The sequence below is a fragment of the Paroedura picta genome, chromosome 2, assembly GCF_049243985.1.
Source record: "Paroedura picta isolate Pp20150507F chromosome 2, Ppicta_v3.0, whole genome shotgun sequence".
Classification (NCBI taxonomy): domain Eukaryota; kingdom Metazoa; phylum Chordata; class Lepidosauria; order Squamata; family Gekkonidae; genus Paroedura; species Paroedura picta.
Window position 1 is genome coordinate 150521224 of NC_135370.1, and position 18192 is coordinate 150539415.

Below are 18192 nucleotides of genomic sequence, written 5' to 3' on the forward strand. Positions count from 1 at the left end.
TATAGTGGCAGAGAGAGAATCCCTGGGACCTCATGGCACAATGGTAGCATGTCTGACTCCAGCTCATTTCCGAATGAAATTGGGGCGAGGGAGTTTCCCCTTGCTTCCTTACTGATTGTAAAGCCCATCCATCTTCCATTTCTCTCTCTCTTTCTCATTTTACTTTCCTTCCTTACAAAAAGTTCTAGAGAATCTGCTTGCAGATTGCCTTGTGGGGTGTAACCAGCACCTTCCCACAAGACCTTGAAGAGTAGATTTTAAAAAATGTCTTTCCCACAAAGGCTTTGGTTTGTCTTAGACTCACTGGGATCAAAGTCTGATACAAACTTGAGTTAGAGGTTCTGGGATGTTCCTGTTTTTTTAATAATTAATACTCTATATTTAAGTATACCCTGCCCCTTCAACAATTAAGGTTTCAACTCTGTGTTTTTGTCGTTATCTGAATTCCTTTTCATTAGTTGTATGGCCACTTTTAGATTTATGTGAGCTGCCTTAGGGCCAAAAAAATGAGAGAAACCTGAACTATTCAATAAATAAAGAACTAAGTACCAAATAAACCCCAGTGTCTGAGAAACAGGAGGCTTGCCTCACAGTGTCTGAAGTGTACAGGAATATATCTGATAATGTGAGCCCATGAAAATGATTGTCACAAGAAATCTGTGGTTTTTTAATGCACCGCAAGACTCCTTTTCCCTTCCGTATACCTCCTCTGTCTCCTCCTCTGCCCTGCCGCAGTCAGTATTGATCCAAAGTCTCTGTATGCAGCAGTTCCTCCATGAATTACTCAATACCAATAAGGCATCTAAACAGATATGCCTAACCCAGTTGTATCATAGTCTTTTTGTGCTCCAGTCAAGCATGAACATCCCAAGCACAACTGACTTTTCATTCAGTGGCTGACGAATGGATGAAAACCTGCCTCTATTGCAGAGTTTGAGACATAGCCAGTTGTGTCACCTGCAATTGCTGCACTTGTTCAAGTTATGTCTCAATGTTACAGTCATCAAACTACCAATATGTGCATGTGAACTCCACCATAGCAGCCAGCATTGAGACTGGGGTGGAGTTTTCAGGATATTTATATGAGTTCCTAATCAGAGGTCTTGTATTTGTAAAGTTTGTATGCTGCTGTTGTTGTCAGCCATTCCATCATGTCCGATTCTTGGTGTTCCCATGGCACAGCTGCCGCCACAATCCTTGATCCCACACCGCCTCCCTCAGCCATGCAATGTTCTGGCCAGTGTCCACCCTGATCATGTCCAACCACCATGCTTTCTGTCAGCTTTTTTCCACTGACTAGTCTCAGCATAATTCCTTTCTCCATTGAGTTCGATCACATGATATGGCCAAAGTAAGTGAGCCGGAGTTTCGTGATTTTGCCTACCAGTGAAAGATCAGGCTTTATGCATTGCAGTATTTCCTTGTTCATGATGTTTGCTGTCCATGAAACCCATAGAAGCCTATTCCAACACCAGAGTTCATAATAATTGATTCTTCTCTTGTCTGGTTTTTCTATTGTTCAACTTTTATAGCCATAATTGAATATTAGAAATATGATAGATCTAACTAATCTACATTCTGGCTTATATCCTTGCTTTTCCATGTTCAGTTCAAGCTCATCATGGCTGAGCAACTCAGAGCAATTTGACGTTTTATTTCCATACTGCAATTGCCACTGACATCTATTTGTGATCCAAGAAAAATGAATTATTGAACGCATGCAATCTCTTGATCACTAATTGTTATGGTGACTGTTTTTTGCAGTGGTCATTATTTTTTGTCTTTTTAGTGTTTAAGAAAAGGCCAAATTTCTTTACTTCATTGGCCTTTGTAATCAGCTGTGCTCAACTTTCCTTATTGACATCATACCCATGGAACTGCTGAGATGTCTACCAATCAAAACCGTTACAGCTTTGTGCCAGAAAATCTGGGAAACTAATAACTAGCCAAAGGAGTGGAAACAATTCCCATACTATTTCTCATGACAGTAAAATCCTGCTCAAAATTATGCAACAACACATAGCAAGACACATTAAAAGGAAATTACCAGATGTTCAAGCTGGCTTTTGACGGGGGTGTGGCACCCGTGATCACATAGCAAACCAGCTCTGGATTTTGGAAAAGTCATGGGAATATCAGAAGGATGTCTACATCTGCTTTATTGACTACAAGATCACAACAAATTGTGGGAAGCCCTGTAAAATTTGGGGGTGCCAGTGCATTTGATCCAACTGATGCCATCACTCTACACAAACCACGAAGCCATTGTACGGACACCATTTGGTGACACTGACTGGTTCAAAATAGAGAAAGGAGTGTGTCAAGGTTGTATTCTTTTCATTTTCCAACCCACAGAAATCTGTTCTGAGCCCTTGGGATAAAGAGGAATTGTGAACATCCTGATCAATAAATAAAAGTACAGCATGCTCCAAATACAAATCCTGGTAACGATTATTGTCTCCTTGCAGCAAAACCCAACTAATACTGCTGATGACTTAGGCCCTCTCCTGCCCCCTTTGCCTTCTAACAGCCATAGCCAAAAGCCACCAGAAGTAGGTGAAACAACATAGAGCCACCCAACATGCCTGGGTTCACCCCGCACACTTGACCACACATGTTCTGGTATATTGGTTTTTATGTTTTAGCTGTTTTCTTTTTTTTTAATGTGAAGCAGCTGGAGAACACGTGTGTTGAAAACACATATCACAAAGCATAGAAGGACTATAAAATCAGAGTGCTACTTCAGACCAATACGGCTACCCAACTGTATCTATCCATAGAAGGACTGACCTGGTTGGAACATAACCTGGCAGCATGACATTTCCTTCATTGTCAACCACCCTGAGCCTCCCACCATGAAGAAATAAATTAGGAAGCCATTTCAATTGCTGGTTTAAAGCAAACAAGAAACTGCTTGTCAAAGAAGCGTTTATGGCAGTATTAAGCCCCAAGCAACCAGTTTTCTTACCAGACAAACATAGATATTTATGACACTACCCTGGGGGTGGACTTACAAAGAAATTTCCTAGTGGGCCACCATCCTTGAGAGCCACTGGTGGCCAACCAAGCCCCAGATACTTTGTTGGCTTTTCAGGGGCCACTTGGCTCCTACTTTCAGCAGCAATTGTAATAACTTCTGCCAGCTGATCCATTGTCTTCTCCTGCACTGCTGGCAGCTTGGTAGAGAATGGAGGGGATGACTTGAGTAGCCATTCTTTGCTCCATAGAGCTGAGTGGCTCATGCAACTCACTGGTAGCACTGTGGGGACCCCATTGCTTGGCTTGTTCCAAGGCCATTTCCCTTTCCTAGACACACTGACTAAAATATGGCCGCACCATCAGATGCTGGGTCAATTATGCACTACCTATAAAAACAAACTTCCACAGGCAGGTATGATGTAAAATATAAGGCAATGATACACATGTGCATGAGTTATGCCATGCACACAAAACATGCCCTGAGGGGGAAACCCCCTGGGTAACCAAAACCTGAACAGCAACATATCCCTCTCAGAACAGATGTCAGGACCAGCCGCGTCTTTTTGTGATTCTTTGTCTGTAGGGATCATGTTACAAAGCACGAATGATAAAATAAAAGGGGTAGGCCATCTCATCCAGCATCCTAGCCTAAGGCAGGTTTCCCTTTTTCGGAAGAATCCCCAACAGATGCCTTCAAGGAAAGGAGTTCAGCAATCTCCCTATAAAAGCTGAGCTCCTGTTATTACTGGGGAATTTTCCTTACATGTAATTGGCATTCTTTTTCTTGCAATTTTTAACTAAGTGTTCTATCTGTGTTTTCAGTTGGGTCTTTTGAACTAATATCCACTCTTATTTACTCTCTCTGGCAACTTTCCAGTCTCTGAAAACTAGGGCCATTCCGCACCGGGATCCATGTTGCAAATTGTTTGCGGAACGAAAAATCACCATTTTAAATAGTGGAATTCGTCATTATGCACACCTGCCTTTGTAGTGGAATCCAGTTGCGTTTCTATCGTTTCCCACAGGGTTCCGGTCTCGGCAAAAATCGCTAGCCAGGAAGTGATATTGCTGAGCTGTGTCCCGCCCCTGGCCGTCAAGCAGCCAATGGGCGGCCGTTATCATGCTCCCAAACAGCCCCTTTCCCTTTAAGGAAAGTTTAAAAAAAAACACACACACGTTGCAACGAATCTGCGTTGATTCGTTGCAACAGAGAGACCCATCCAGCTAGCAGGTGGTGTTTGAGCTGCCGTTTCATCGTTGCCACGCTCCCCCCGAGTGAAAAAAAAATCCCCCCCCCCTCACGGGCGTGATTTTCAGCCGAAAATAGTGTGAAAAATAAAGGGAAAATAAACCAGCAAACGGGCCTCTGTGTTGCTTGTGCTTGGTGACTTTAAACAGAGGGACTGCAGCCAGGGAAGCCTCGCTGGGTAAACGAAGGCTTGCCGGTGCGTTGATCTCCGCTCGCTCGGAGAAAAAAAAATGGCGATCGCTTCGCCGGAAGATCAGAGGAGAGAGCGAGGGGGAGGGACTTTGCAGAAACCGCAACAATGGTAACGCACAGAACTTTTCCGCTAGTGTTGCAGATTGGTTGCAGGAGTGTAGCGCTTTCCGGAGTTTGAATCCACTTTTTGGGATTTCCCTGGAAGTCCTACAACGAAGCACTTTTTGCGGATCGGTTTCAGGAGTGTTGCAGATTGTCAACGACGTTGTGCATAATGGCAAAACTGTAGCGATTTCAATTAGTAATCATTGTGCTATTTTGGACGAATGCGGAACGGCCCCTAGTCTTCCACATAGGTGACTAACTAGTCAACCCTACTCATCTTTGCTGGGGTTTATTTCCAAGTCAGGGCCACGGACTTGGGTTTAGATTGTTCAAACCAGCCTTTAAGTCCTTTCCCCTGTTTCAGCAAGGCCAACTGCACAGGAGGGATGGCAGAAAGCCAACTAGGTTCACAGTCATAAGCAGTCACCCAGTAGGTCAGAGGCTGTGTTCAAGTGTGGGTCAGGAATGAACGACTATCATGCAGAAGGAAATATTTCAGCATCCTGTGTTAATGTCAGAAAACAAACAACTTGTTCCAGCTTCCCAAGCTCTGCTGAAACCTGATCCCTGTCCTACTTCTCCCAGGTTCCACCAGCTCAGGAAGAGTGGTGATCCTTAGAAAGGGAGAAGGGCTGGCCTCAAGCCTAGGGCTTCATAGCCTTTCTGTTGACACAAGGTCTGTTGCCTTGGTTAGCATGTGGGGCTACACTTCATTAGTTCAGTCCTAGCAAAGCAGATGGCTTCTCAGGAGGATCTGACTCACGAGTGCCCTATCAGAGTCTTCCAGTTCAGGAACCTCCATCTTAGAGGGATCCTAACTATTTGGGTTCAGGTGTGCCAGGGCCTGGGGACTTTGCAGCATGTACTACCAGCCATTCTGAAGTCTGTGGTATTCCTTGCATTCCCTATTAGTGCTTTTGGTTATTCATCTTCTGTCCATATCTTTCTGTATCTGTGGTTTTCCCAGAATTCAGGTCTATAAAAACCCAGATAAGGTATTATCTGTGCAAGCCACAATCTCTTAAGATGACTTTATGGATCAAAATCTACTTGATAGTTTCCTGTACAAACCTCTCTGAAATGAACAGCAGCACAAAAAAACGTTGTAATGATTCAACCAGGCCTCTGCAGAAGAGCTTCACAGGGGATTCTGCCAATGGTCTCTTTCTCTTTCCGATGAAGGAGAAAGAATTGTTGATTCAACACAGGGAAGGCCATTTTTTTAAGGAAGGGCTAAATTGATGAAGCAGCCTATCTTCTATTTTTAACTAGACAGTATTTTTCTTCATATTTTAACAGCTTTCATCTTTTGGGGGGAGGGGAATGCACAGAAGCCTTTTCATGTGATGAACGGTTTGTAGACGAAAGGGAATGACTAACATGAAAGACATTAATTCTCACCATATAGGCCAACCACGCTATAGTTTATTAATGAAATGTATAACAGAAATTGAACAGTTTTCCCCAATGGAGTCATTTCAGAGGCAAAGTAATTGTGCTCAGCTCTCTCATTAAAATGGTTCTCTCTGTTTTGATATACACACACTACTGCTAACAAAACTGATGTCTCAGTAGAAATACCAAAGATTTCTTTTCCTAGCAAGAAGTTCTGGTAGTCCTGGCGGTGAAGACTGTATCATAAGAATGGCTTCGCTAGATTAGAATGCCAGTGTCAATTTACAGTGCAATCCTCTGCAGAGTTGCTTCAGTCTAACCCCACTGGCTTCAATAGGTTTACACTGGGCTAACTCTGCATAGGACTGCACAATTGATCCCACATTCTGGTCTGGATCTGACAATGCACAAACAGAAAAAGAAATGGGCTTAGCACAATTTGCTTGTGAAATATCCTGAGCAACAAGTCGCTTTTTCATCCCTGTCTATATATCTCACAGTGAAGTATAACCCCATCCATTCACCCGTGGCCATTTGCAAGTATCTAAATCTGTAGATCAGAGTCACACTAACACTAAACAAACTCAAGGGACCCTTCAAGGTTTGCATAAAAATCTGAACTCTTAAAAAAAAAAAGATTGGTGGGTTGATTCCCCCCCCCCCAAAAAATGAAATAATGTTTTCTGCAGATTTGTAGGCATCAACTTTGGTTCTGCATAACTGGTGGCAGTGGAACCAGAACCCTCTCTGCGACCAGCTGCAGGAACAGTGGACACTGGGAGGCCCTCCAGGCTTAGAGTGGCCCCCATAAACTGCTGCGACTGCAGCCAGGCTCAAAGGTAGTTGAGAGGCCTGGATCAGGGCCAGGTTCAGGCAATGGGGCGGGAGATGGGATTCCCCTGCAAGTTTCAGCCCCCCCCCCCAGACTTGTATACTAGAATGCCCAGAAACAGTCACACAAAATCTTGTGCAGGTGTGCTAAAATGGTCTTAAGGCAAGGAGGTCCTGCTTTTGTGTGTGTGTTTCTCCAGCGCAAGTGAGAATTTTGCTCTGGATTCAACCCCCTTTTTTCCATCTGTAGCCAGTAAGATGCTGCTGAGCACTCTGGACCAAGGTGTGAAGGTGATGGTCTTCTGCATAGTTTGCCACCAGCATCTGGCACTCAGAGGTATACTGCCCAGGTAGAAGAACGTTCCATTTAGCTGTAATACATGCATAACCTCCATGATTTTTGTCTAACCTTTAAAAAATCAGCATTAGCCTGTAGTGATATGAGTAAGTTAATTGCACATATAGTGATGAAATACTTCCTTTAGCCTTTTAAAGACATTTTAATGCAATATGCCCCCATGTACTACAGCCTCATGTTCCAGACATATACATGCATTTCACTACCAATGTTATGGTAAGTTCTAGAAGGAGCACAAAATGGTATATAATGGATGCAAAGGACTTTCAACTTAAATTAAGCAAACAGGATGAAGGAGAAAAGAAGAAGGGAGATTTATGATCAGGATGGCCAACTGTAAATAAAAATTAATTGCAGTCATGAGAGAAGAGGGAGTAATTTAGAACAGATCGTTGACCTTTCCCCTTGTCCTGTTTTCCTGATTAAAATCTCATAGGCACCCAACTGGAGCTGCTATTTGCTCTTCGGTTGATGATGATGACAAATGGCTACCCATCTGGTCCCTGCATGTTTTCTTCATGGACAAATAGCCAACTGGGACCAAAGGCTAAAGACATACTCCCCTCCCAACACCATAGCTTTGATCTGAATCTCTCTTGCTGTTACACACACACTCGCACAAACACACACTGCAACTGGCATTCACTTTCAACAACCCTAACTGCCTCTCCTGCACCACATCAGCCTTCTTCTTGCTCTCCTGCCCACCCTTGCTTTCCCAACGACATAAACTCCCACGTGAATCCCTGATGCTGCCTTCTAGTGAGTTGGACAACTGGGCAATCAGGATCACCTCATCTGACCGGTGTCAGTTTTCCGTGTTTCAGCTATGGGACTTCCACGTCACCCAATCCTTCTAACTGGACAGACCATACCTTCTGCATGCATGGCAAATACTCTGCCCCTGAGCCCCCTCCAGCTCCATACCCAGATGGCTAAGAGAAAGCAGGAGAGACAAAACACACAAATAACATTTTTATTTGTAGCATTTTGTACAGAGCACCTGTCTCCATTTAAGAAGAATAGTGTTACGATTCAGAAATGAGAAGAAAAGGGGGGAAGAGAGTTAGTGGCTATTTTGAGATGTTGCCTTCTCCTGAGGAATTCCTATACATAAAAATGCAGCCTAGCATTACAGTAAGCAATAGGTTTCGCAAACCTAAAAAAGGGCTGAGAATTCCAGCAAACCTTGTTACATCAACACACTGGCGAAAAAAGGAAGATGCTATAAACCTGGTGGTTGGGCAATCTGTCATTAGATACAGAAAACCAGGTTTGCTTCACTAGCAAACAGAGGTAAACCAACAGTTCTGCCAGTGAGCTTAATGCCTTGCTGGGACACTCCAAGCCTCTCCTACAGTTTCCCATTGTGAACCCTCTGCTGCTGCTGGGCTTGCAAAGACCACTGGCCACCACTGCACACAAGAAAGAGAAGGAAATGGTCTTGGATTCATCAAAAGAGTTCATTTCCCTGCTGAGACTGCCACCAAGAGGGCAAATCGGAATGGGTGCATGGAGAAATGCAGATTTTTTAAAGATGGAAAGCTTTTCTGTTAATGCACCATCATATTCGATATCTGTTCTCACAAAAAGAGAGCGGGCAGTTGTATGTTTCTACAACTAACAAACTTTGAACTAGATTCAAGTGGGTAGTCATGCTGGCTGAAGTAGCAGAACAATGTTTAATTCCAGTGGCGCCTTTAAGACCAGCTAAGTTTTATGCAAGATGTAAGCTTTCGGGTACGCAACACACAAGTGTAGAGACAGATTCTTTTTTAATTACTCTCAAGCTCCACAATTGGGAACGCATATGTCTATTAAGCATTAATCTTGACATTTTTATTTCATTCACTCTGTTTCCCCTGGGAGTTGAACCAGACAAATGATGACCTGATAAACGTAACTTGTTATTTCTGTAAGGCCCTTGTACCTGGTAATCATCTCCATTATGCCATGTTCTAATCTCTACTTATATGTGTGGTCTTGTAGAGCTCATTTCATTGACTGACGGAGTGTGCTGTGTGCACAAATATTGACACCATGAATAAAACTTAGCAGGTCTGAAAGGTGCCTTTGGACTCAAACCTGGAACTAGTGACCAAGAATGGCTAGCCAGTATCCCAATTGCTTGTCTTGAGGTTTGTTAAAAAGCGACAACTGTACGGCTCCATTTCACTCCAAGCTCCCTGGCTCTTTCCCAGAAGACATCTTTGGGAAACAGCCTCCAGGGTTTCCCACTCATCTGCATTCAGGATGTGGCAGGATTTCATTCACACCAATGAATGGTTTCATAACTGTGACTGAATTTGGCAGTTTGAGCGAAATGAGAGCCTCCAGTGTTACGTTCAGCGGTGCTTCTCTTGTCAATCAGAGGACAGAGAAAGCATTAAATTGCATCCTTATTTGCAGTGTCACCTCGGGTGGCTATATTTGGCTTGGTCTGTCACAAATTGCAGCTTGTCAATCAAAAGGAATTTCCCAACTATTATCAAAGTGGGATTCTTTGGCAGTCTTTTGGAAACATGCATAAGGACAAAGAATCCAATTTGTATTAAAAATTAGCCATGCATATTTGAGAGGGTAGTATGTATTGATGATGCATGTGATAATGCATCCCTGAACCTTAGTTATTAGTTTTAGTAGAGACATGGAGAAATGCTACAAGAAAAACATGGATTTCTCCCCTCCTTCCTAATGTAACAGCTCCCAAAATCCAGGATAAGTTCAATGCCTCTTTTGCTGCACTTCAAGTGCCCTGCAGGTTTTGTTTGTGTTTATCTCAAAACAATCATGGCAGCCTGGCTATGATTATACCCATTTTATAAGGGACTGAAGCTGGATCACATTGCTTCCACAGCTGAGATTAGCCAGCATTGGATTCTAAATCCAGGCTCCAAATTTGTGCCTGGCATTCTGCATCTGTGGTCCCCAGGCACTACCCACAAATCTCCAGCAACTTCCCAGGCTGCAGTTACCTTATCTAACTCATCCCCATTTCAGGAAAAGGCTTTGTTACATCAGATGAATAAACACATCATTTAGAAACATTTTCTTGCAGATGCGCTGCTCACATTCAGTCATGCAGTAAAGATTCCTGTATTCTGGTAGCAGCTTGCTAGCAAAGTAACATTCTCAAACCTGCACAGCCAATCAGAACTCCAACGGCCAATCAGAAAACCTGCTGAGCAAAAGCCCCGCCTAGACCCACACACTTTCTAAAAATACTGTGCATGTGCCAGGAAAGGTGTTGGCAGGTGCCATGGCACCTATGGGTGTCACGTTGGGGACCCCTGATGCAGAACCAAAGAGCAAAGTAAACAGCAGCACCCCCCCCCCCAAAAAAAAGGGTCAGCCATAATTTCCATGAATAATAGTCACTTCCTTTATAAGTTAAATTCATGTAATAAGAAAGATTCTTTATAGAATCTAAATTGCAAAGTTGTTTGCCTAAACCTTTTTTGGGACCTGAATCCATGGGGCAGGCACAACCATCTTGCGGTCTTGGATATGACTTGGAGACAGAAGAGGCCTACCAATAAAATCGATTGACCTGATCCTGGGAGGCATGTGGGCTTACATGGGGAGAGACATTCCTTCATGTATATGAGTTTTAAACATTAATACAGGAGGAGAATGACTTGAACTGAACACACAACTCCAAATGCAGTTGCACCAGGGCCCGTTTTATTTTCAATCTTTGTTCCTAAACATCCTGAACAAAAATTTGCCTTCCACCTTATAGAGAAAGATCCTTTTAGAGGTCTTCCAAGATCTGCCTAAAGTATCACTATCTTGAATGATCTGGTGTTATTAAAACATTCACCTCCCCATCCCCACCAGTGATCATTCTGGAGTAAGTTAAATAGCACAGGTCCCAGTACAGATATCTGGAGCCTCCTCTGCTTCTTTTATTGAAAGAACTGTCCATTTATTCCTTCCCGCCTCTTCCTGCTCTTGAAACACTTACTGGTTCTTAACCAGTGACAACCAAGTTGTCTTAGAAACTTTTGGTGAGAGACTGGGAGCTTTTTGGAAGCCCAAGTACATAATCTGTACCAGATAAGCACTGTCTTTTCGCCATGCTCAGAGAATTCTAAAAGGTCAGGATGACACGATTCCCTTGGGCAGTGGGAATGACTGTGCTGCCTTCACAAGGCTTCCTCCCCCGCCCCCATGTTTTGAGTTATTCCAAGTTCACGGATGCTTCCTATCCACTATCTCAGATAGGAATTAGACTAATTTCCTGGATCTCTACCGGATGAATGTTATGCTAGGCATTTTATATGTTTGTTTTTTATTCATTTTCTTGTTAGGATATTCAGATTTAGTATGGGTTTAAACCCATGTTTATGATATTTATGATACTTATCTCTGTGGAAGATTCATCCATCCATCCATCCATCCATCCATTCATTCATCCATCCATCCATCCATCCATCCATCCATCCATCCATCCATCCATCCATCCATCCATCCATCCATCCATTCATTCATTCATTCATTCATTCATTCATTCATTCATATTTTTAGATCGCCTTTCCCTACGGTTCTGGGCATGAGAGCCCGTGTGGTGTACTTATTTATTTATTCTGTGGACTTCTTTGTCGCCACTCCCTGTTGTAATGGTTAAGCGTGGTGGCTTTTAATCTGGAAAACTGTTCCCCCCCACACACACTCCTCCACATTGAGCCTGCTGCGTGACCATGGACCAGTCACAGTTCTCTCAGAGCTCTCTCATACCTTTTCCACACATGGGCCAGCATACTGGGCTGCTGCCAGGTGTTTGGGATGGTCAACATATCAAGCAAACCAAAATACAAGGTAATCTTTTAACTTGTATAAGCCATGACAGTTACATTTATTTACTTTGTTTTTAAGAATTTTTTAGAATTTTCTCCTCACCACCAGTCTTTTAACTTTAAAACCCCTCAAGGTGGCTTGCAAACAGTCAAACCTCAATGAAAACACAATGGCAAAATTTTTGAACATCAATGACACCAGGAATAAAATTAAAGCAACAGATGAAAATTGAGAAGGGCAACAAATGGAAGGAAACCACTAAAGGCAAACAGGATTCTTTACATGAACAAACTCTGTTTATGGAGTCAGACCATTGGTCTAGCAACATTATGAATGTCTATATAAGAACTTGCTATCAGTCTGTGACTAGATCTGAGGTGGTTGCAGAGGGGCTGTGGAATAAATCAGTCACCCCTAGTAGCCCAGTTCTTTCAATTAAATATTTATTGTAATTTATTAATATTAAAGAAATCTACCAACCTGACCTTAAAGGCATTTGGAGTTATCTTTAACTTAAATGTCCCATTCGTATAAAAGGTATGTCACACACCCTCTGCTTTATTCTACACAATATATTTTTCTTGATCATTGTGGGTGTGAAAAAGAGAGCCAGTTTGGTGTAGTGGTTAGAAGTGTGGACTTCTAATCTGGCATGCCAGCTGGGTGACCTTGGGCTCACCACGGCACTGATAAAGCTGTTCTGACCGAGCAGTGATATCAGGGCTCTCTCAGCCTCACCCACCTCACAGGGTGTCTCTTGTGGGGAGAGGAAATGGAAGCCGACTGTAAGCCGCTTTGAGACTCCTTTGGGTAGAGAAAAGTGGTATATAAGAACCAACTCTTCTTCTCCTCCTCCTTCTTCTATTGGGACTGTTAGTGCCCCCCCCCCCGGGTCTTAGGCCTTGTTTTAGTTGGACATGCCAAGGACTGATCCTTGGACTTTCTGCTTCCCCTTCTGCTTGGACTTTCTGCTTCCCCTTCACTTGTGAATACAAAATGCTGGGGCTAAATGAAGGTTGCTGTTTATATTCTTGCTGGTGCCCTTTCTGGAGGCCACAGATAGAAACAGGAAGGAGGTCTGGATGGGCTCTTGGTCTGATCGAGTGGGCTTCTTCAAGAAGCCACCTGTATCACCCCTAGGAGGTTTAGCATACAGACTTAGGTGCTGACAGCCCTTTCCTATATATGTTTCCTCAGATAATCAGTTCCATAATGGGGCTCATTCCAGGTAATAGGATAATATGGCATGTTCCAGGTGGGTGTGAATAGGACTGCGACCTTATCTTGATGTTTAAATTACATGGTCTGTTCATCTATTTATGATCTAAAAGGTCTTCTTAAGGCTGGTAATGTAGACAGATCTATGACTCTACAGGAAGGCTATAATATCACACTCCACTTCAGTTGTAAATGGTGTTTTTCCCCCCCTCAAACATATTTTTCTCAGTTTTGCCTGCCTGATAGGAACGCATGCTGCATTATGCCAGCTGGAACACAAAAATAGGCTTTCCTCTCTGGGGACTTTGTAACTAGAAGCATTTACTCTGATTTAATGCACTTTGCTGTGGGTTGGCTAAATTTTTGTATTGGAATAATGTGTTTTATGCTTTTTTTTGTACGCTTCATTTATTTTATGTTTCCCTAAATAAATCTTGCTATTGTTTAGACATTACTTTGTTTGCCCTTGGACTGTTCCGAATTGCTACCATCTAAATGCCTTCAAGGTGATGATACATCTGAATATTATAACGAATGATGATGTTTCTTTTAAAATATCTGAATTAAATACAAATAGTTTCTCAGTGGAAACTGCCACCAAGTTGCAGCTGACTTATGATGATCCCATAGGAGAGGGGTTGCAAGACATACAGAGATGGTTTGCCATTGCCTGCCTCTGCCTGCCTTCTTTGATAGTCTCTTAGGGATGCCAGTCCCCAGGTGGGACCCGGGGTTTTACAGCTCCAGGTGACAGAGATCAATTCCCTTGGAGAAAAGGGCTGCTTTGGAGGGTGGACTCCATAGCATTATACTCCACTGAGGTCCCTCCCCACCCCAAATCCCACCCACTCCTGGCTCCACCCCCAAAGTCTCCAAGTATTTCCTAGAGCTGACAACCTTCAGTACTAACAAGGGCCCATCATGTTTCTAAGATCTGCTGATATCTGGTTGGCTGGGACCATCCAGGTCTTGGCATGTTTCCTAGACCTATATTAATTGTACTCCAGTGGGACCTCCAGATGACATGACCTGCATAGTTCTAAAAAAAAAGTGATCATTACTTCAATCAGTACAAAAGATAGTTTACCTAACTTCTCTCATGTGTCTTAAAGGCTCAGTGTGGCAACAAGTGAGTTGAATCATCTAGAGCAGGGGTAGTCTGATCGAGTGGGCAGGGGTAAAGCAGGGACTACTCATGAAGTTTGCAGATGACACCAAATTGGGAGGACTGGCAAATACTCCGGAAGATAGAGATAGAGTTCAACGAGATCTGAACACAATGGAAAAATGGGCAAATGAGAACAAGATGCAATTTAATAAAGATAAGTGTAAAGTTCTGCATCTGGGTCAGAAAAATGAAAAGCATGCCTACTGGAAGGGGAATACGCTTCTAGGTAACACTGTGTATGAACGAGACCTTAGGGTACTTGTGGATTGTAAACTAAACATGAGCAGGCAGTGTGATGCAGCGGTAAAAAAGGTAAATGCCATTTTGGGCTGTATCAACAGAGGCATTACATCAAAATCACAAGATGTCATAGTCCCATTGTATACGGCACTGGTAAGACCACACCTAGAGTACTGTGTGCAGTTCTGGAGGCCTCACTTCAAGAAGGATGTAGATAAAATTGAAAAGGTACAGAGGAGAGCGACGAAGATGATCTGGGGCCAAGGGACCAAGCCCTATGAAGATAGGTTTAGGGACTTGGGAATGTTCAGCCTGGAGAAAAGGAGGTTGAGAGGGGACATGATAGCCCTCTTTAAGTATTTGAAAGGTTGTCATTTGGAGGAGGGCAGGATGCTGTTCCCCTTGGCTGCAGAGGAAAGGACACGCAGCAATGGATTTAAACTACAAGTACAACGATATAGGCTAGATATCAGGGGGGGAAATTTCACAGTCAGAGATGTTCAGCAGTGGAATAGGCTGCCTAAGGAGGTGGTGAGTCTTCAAGCTGGCAGTCACTGGCAGTCTTCAAGCAAAGGTTGGATATACACTTCTCTTGGATGCTTTAGGATGCTTTGGGCTGATACTGCGTTGACCAGGGGGTTGGACTAGATGGCCTGTATGGCCCCTTCCAACTCTATGATTCTATGATTCTATAGTCAACCTGTGGTCCTCCAGATGTTCATGGACCACAATTCCCATGAGTCCCTGCCAGCGTTGCTAGTCCATGAACATCTGGAGGACAACAGATTGACTACCCCTGATCTAGAGAAGCATATTCAGAATATCGACTGCATCCCTATACATATTAATAGCTTTCCATGCATTTTTGAGAATTATTTTATCAGAACCTTGAAAGGTAGGAACATTATAAAGTGACCATCTTACTATCTGTGTATTCAACCAGGGTTGACAGTACTGTCAATACTGTAACAATCTATACTGTATCCTATATTTTTGACATGGTTATTGATTTGTTTCTATGTCTGGAGCTATTGTGTATTATATTATATCATATGCTTAAGCACTGAAGAAGGTGGTCTGGCCAAAATGCAATTAGTAGGGTCCTATGGTCCTTATTAGATATTATTTAATGAATTTGTGAGGCTATAACTTAGACTTAATACTGTTTTTAATTACCTTGTAATAAAATACATGTATTTTGGAATAGTTGAGCCTTTTTAACTTTCTTAACAGAATTATCAGGTCACATGTTTGCATTTCCTTAACCTTTTTTGGTTCTTGAGTCATCTAGATAAGCCATCTATGCAGCAAGGTACCAATTGCTGTTTTCAACAACCAAAAATGGACTGTAATCATGACAAGGCAGGCAGGTGTCGGGCCCCATCTGCACAAGCTTCTAAGAGTTTATGAGGGAAGAAATTGGGAGGAAATGGCCTGAGCAGACCTCCTCCAAGGCTGCCTGTGGCATCATTACTCATTTCATTCTATTTCTCAGGAATGAGGGTTTCCACTGAAGGGTGCCCTCTCTGTGTAAGATCCACATTCTTCCCTGGCTAATTCATCATTATATGTCTCAGTACAATCTGACAGGGAGAGTATGTGAGAGGGGAGGAGAGAATGCTGTAACCTCCTAGCTGTGTTTGGGAAAGACGGGAGAAAACAACAGAGTATTGCAATTACAGGCAAATGTATCAACTCGCAATTTTATTGAGCATCCTTATGTGTCATGAAAGCTGCTGCCGGCATTAACATCTGAATCATTTTCTTCCTGCTGCTGATTCTGGAAAACACCCACTCGCAGCAATCAAATGTACTCCTGCAAGCCACTGAATTGCATAGAAGGCAAATATTTGGCAAAGCATTGCACACAGACACACACATAGGACAAGAGCCCAAAATGAATAGGAAGACATCTGCTTGGTACCCCAGTTATCTGGCAAATGATGACTGAAAAGGAACACTCTCAAGACCCCCATCGTTTTCTAGAAAATTATATTATAAGCAAAGTCCTATCAGTTACTAAGTAATCTAGCCAAACTTCTACCTGTGGCTTAGCAGACATCTGTGAATTCTTTTAATACACTACCTAAACCTATCCCATACACTTCATAATAAGGAAGGATGCAATATGATGTCATAGAGTCAACAGAAATTTGTGTTTGGACTCTGGCAGGAACTCGGGCTTAGACCAGTCCAGCTATGTACTTTTTAACTTAAATTGTCCTGGTTCTGAGTCCTGATCCTTATCCTGCTGCTGATTCCACCTCTGGATCTTCATGTTGACCAACAACCTGCATCTTGAATTCATTCATTCCCTGTGCCTCACGAACCAACTGGATTGTTTTACAGTTCCCACTCCGTATTAGAATTACACTTGAGAAGCAGATATTTGGATTCTGATGATGATTTTAAAAACACAAACAAACTAGGCATGTGCACAAAAATAAATTGTACCATTTTGGATTCAGCCCATAACCATTCAGGCCAGATTCGAATTGCATGAATACCCCTATACTTTTTCAAATTTAGCTGAATTGATTCAGCTGGAGCTGAAAAGTTTCAGGGTTTTTTTTTTTTTTTTTGTCCACATGCTCCCCCCACCACCACCCCTTTCCAGGCAGCAGAGAGCATCTCTGCTGCCTGAGCAGGGGGAGGAAGAGAGCGCCTGCCAAAAGGCTGATAATGACAGGTATGTGGGAGGGGGATTTAAAAGGAGCACCACATTGGCTTACAAACACCTTTCCCTTCCTCTCCCCACAATAGATACCCTGTGAGGTAAATTGGGATGAGAAATCTCTGAGAGAACTGCTCTGTGAGAACAGTTTTAACAGAAAGCTGATCCTGCATTGAATCGAGGGCTGGCCTGGATGACCTGGATGGCCCTTCCAACTCCATGATTCTATGCTTCTGTGACTGGCCCAGCTGGCTACATGTGGAGAAGTGGGGAATCAAACCTGGTTCTCCAGATTAGAGGCCAATGCTCTTAACCACAGAATTGGATCAGCCAGCCTGTATGTAGAGGATATTGCTGGTGGCTGAAATGGAAAGGAGAGAAGATGCACAAGGGCCCAGGGTTGGTCTCCGGCATCTCTGTTTAAAAGGATGAGGTAGTAGCAAGAGAGCCTGCAGCAGTTTGGGGGTCAAAGTGCTTCTCCTGGGCCCAGAGGGCGACAGGAGCCCATGCCAGTGTCCTAGCAACAAGCATGCCCTTCTCCAAACAGCTGCCTTCCCTCACCCCCTCCATTCCGAACTGCTGGGCTCAGGGCTATCATTACATAATGGAGACGTCTTATGTAGAGTGACTGGAAGCTGCCACATGGGTTTACAGAGATTCCAGGCTGAGGAAGGGAGAAAATATTTTCCTGGAGGAGGCTAGGTTAGGAGGAGAGATGCTTCCTCAGGAACAGTTGGGCATTTTAGGAAAGATTTTGCGTGAAAAGTACCACTTGCTCAACACTGGCCAGCACAGAAATATACAAACATGTGTCTGTGTCCCTGTGTGTGTGTGACCACAGAGGCAGAAAAAACTATTTTGCATATATAAATGTTATAAATCTTGTCTCCTCAGGGGGCTTACCAAAGCAGCACTAGCTGCAAGGACACAAAAGAAATATCAGTGTCCAGAAAAAAGATAAAAGCAAGTTTAAACAAAAAACA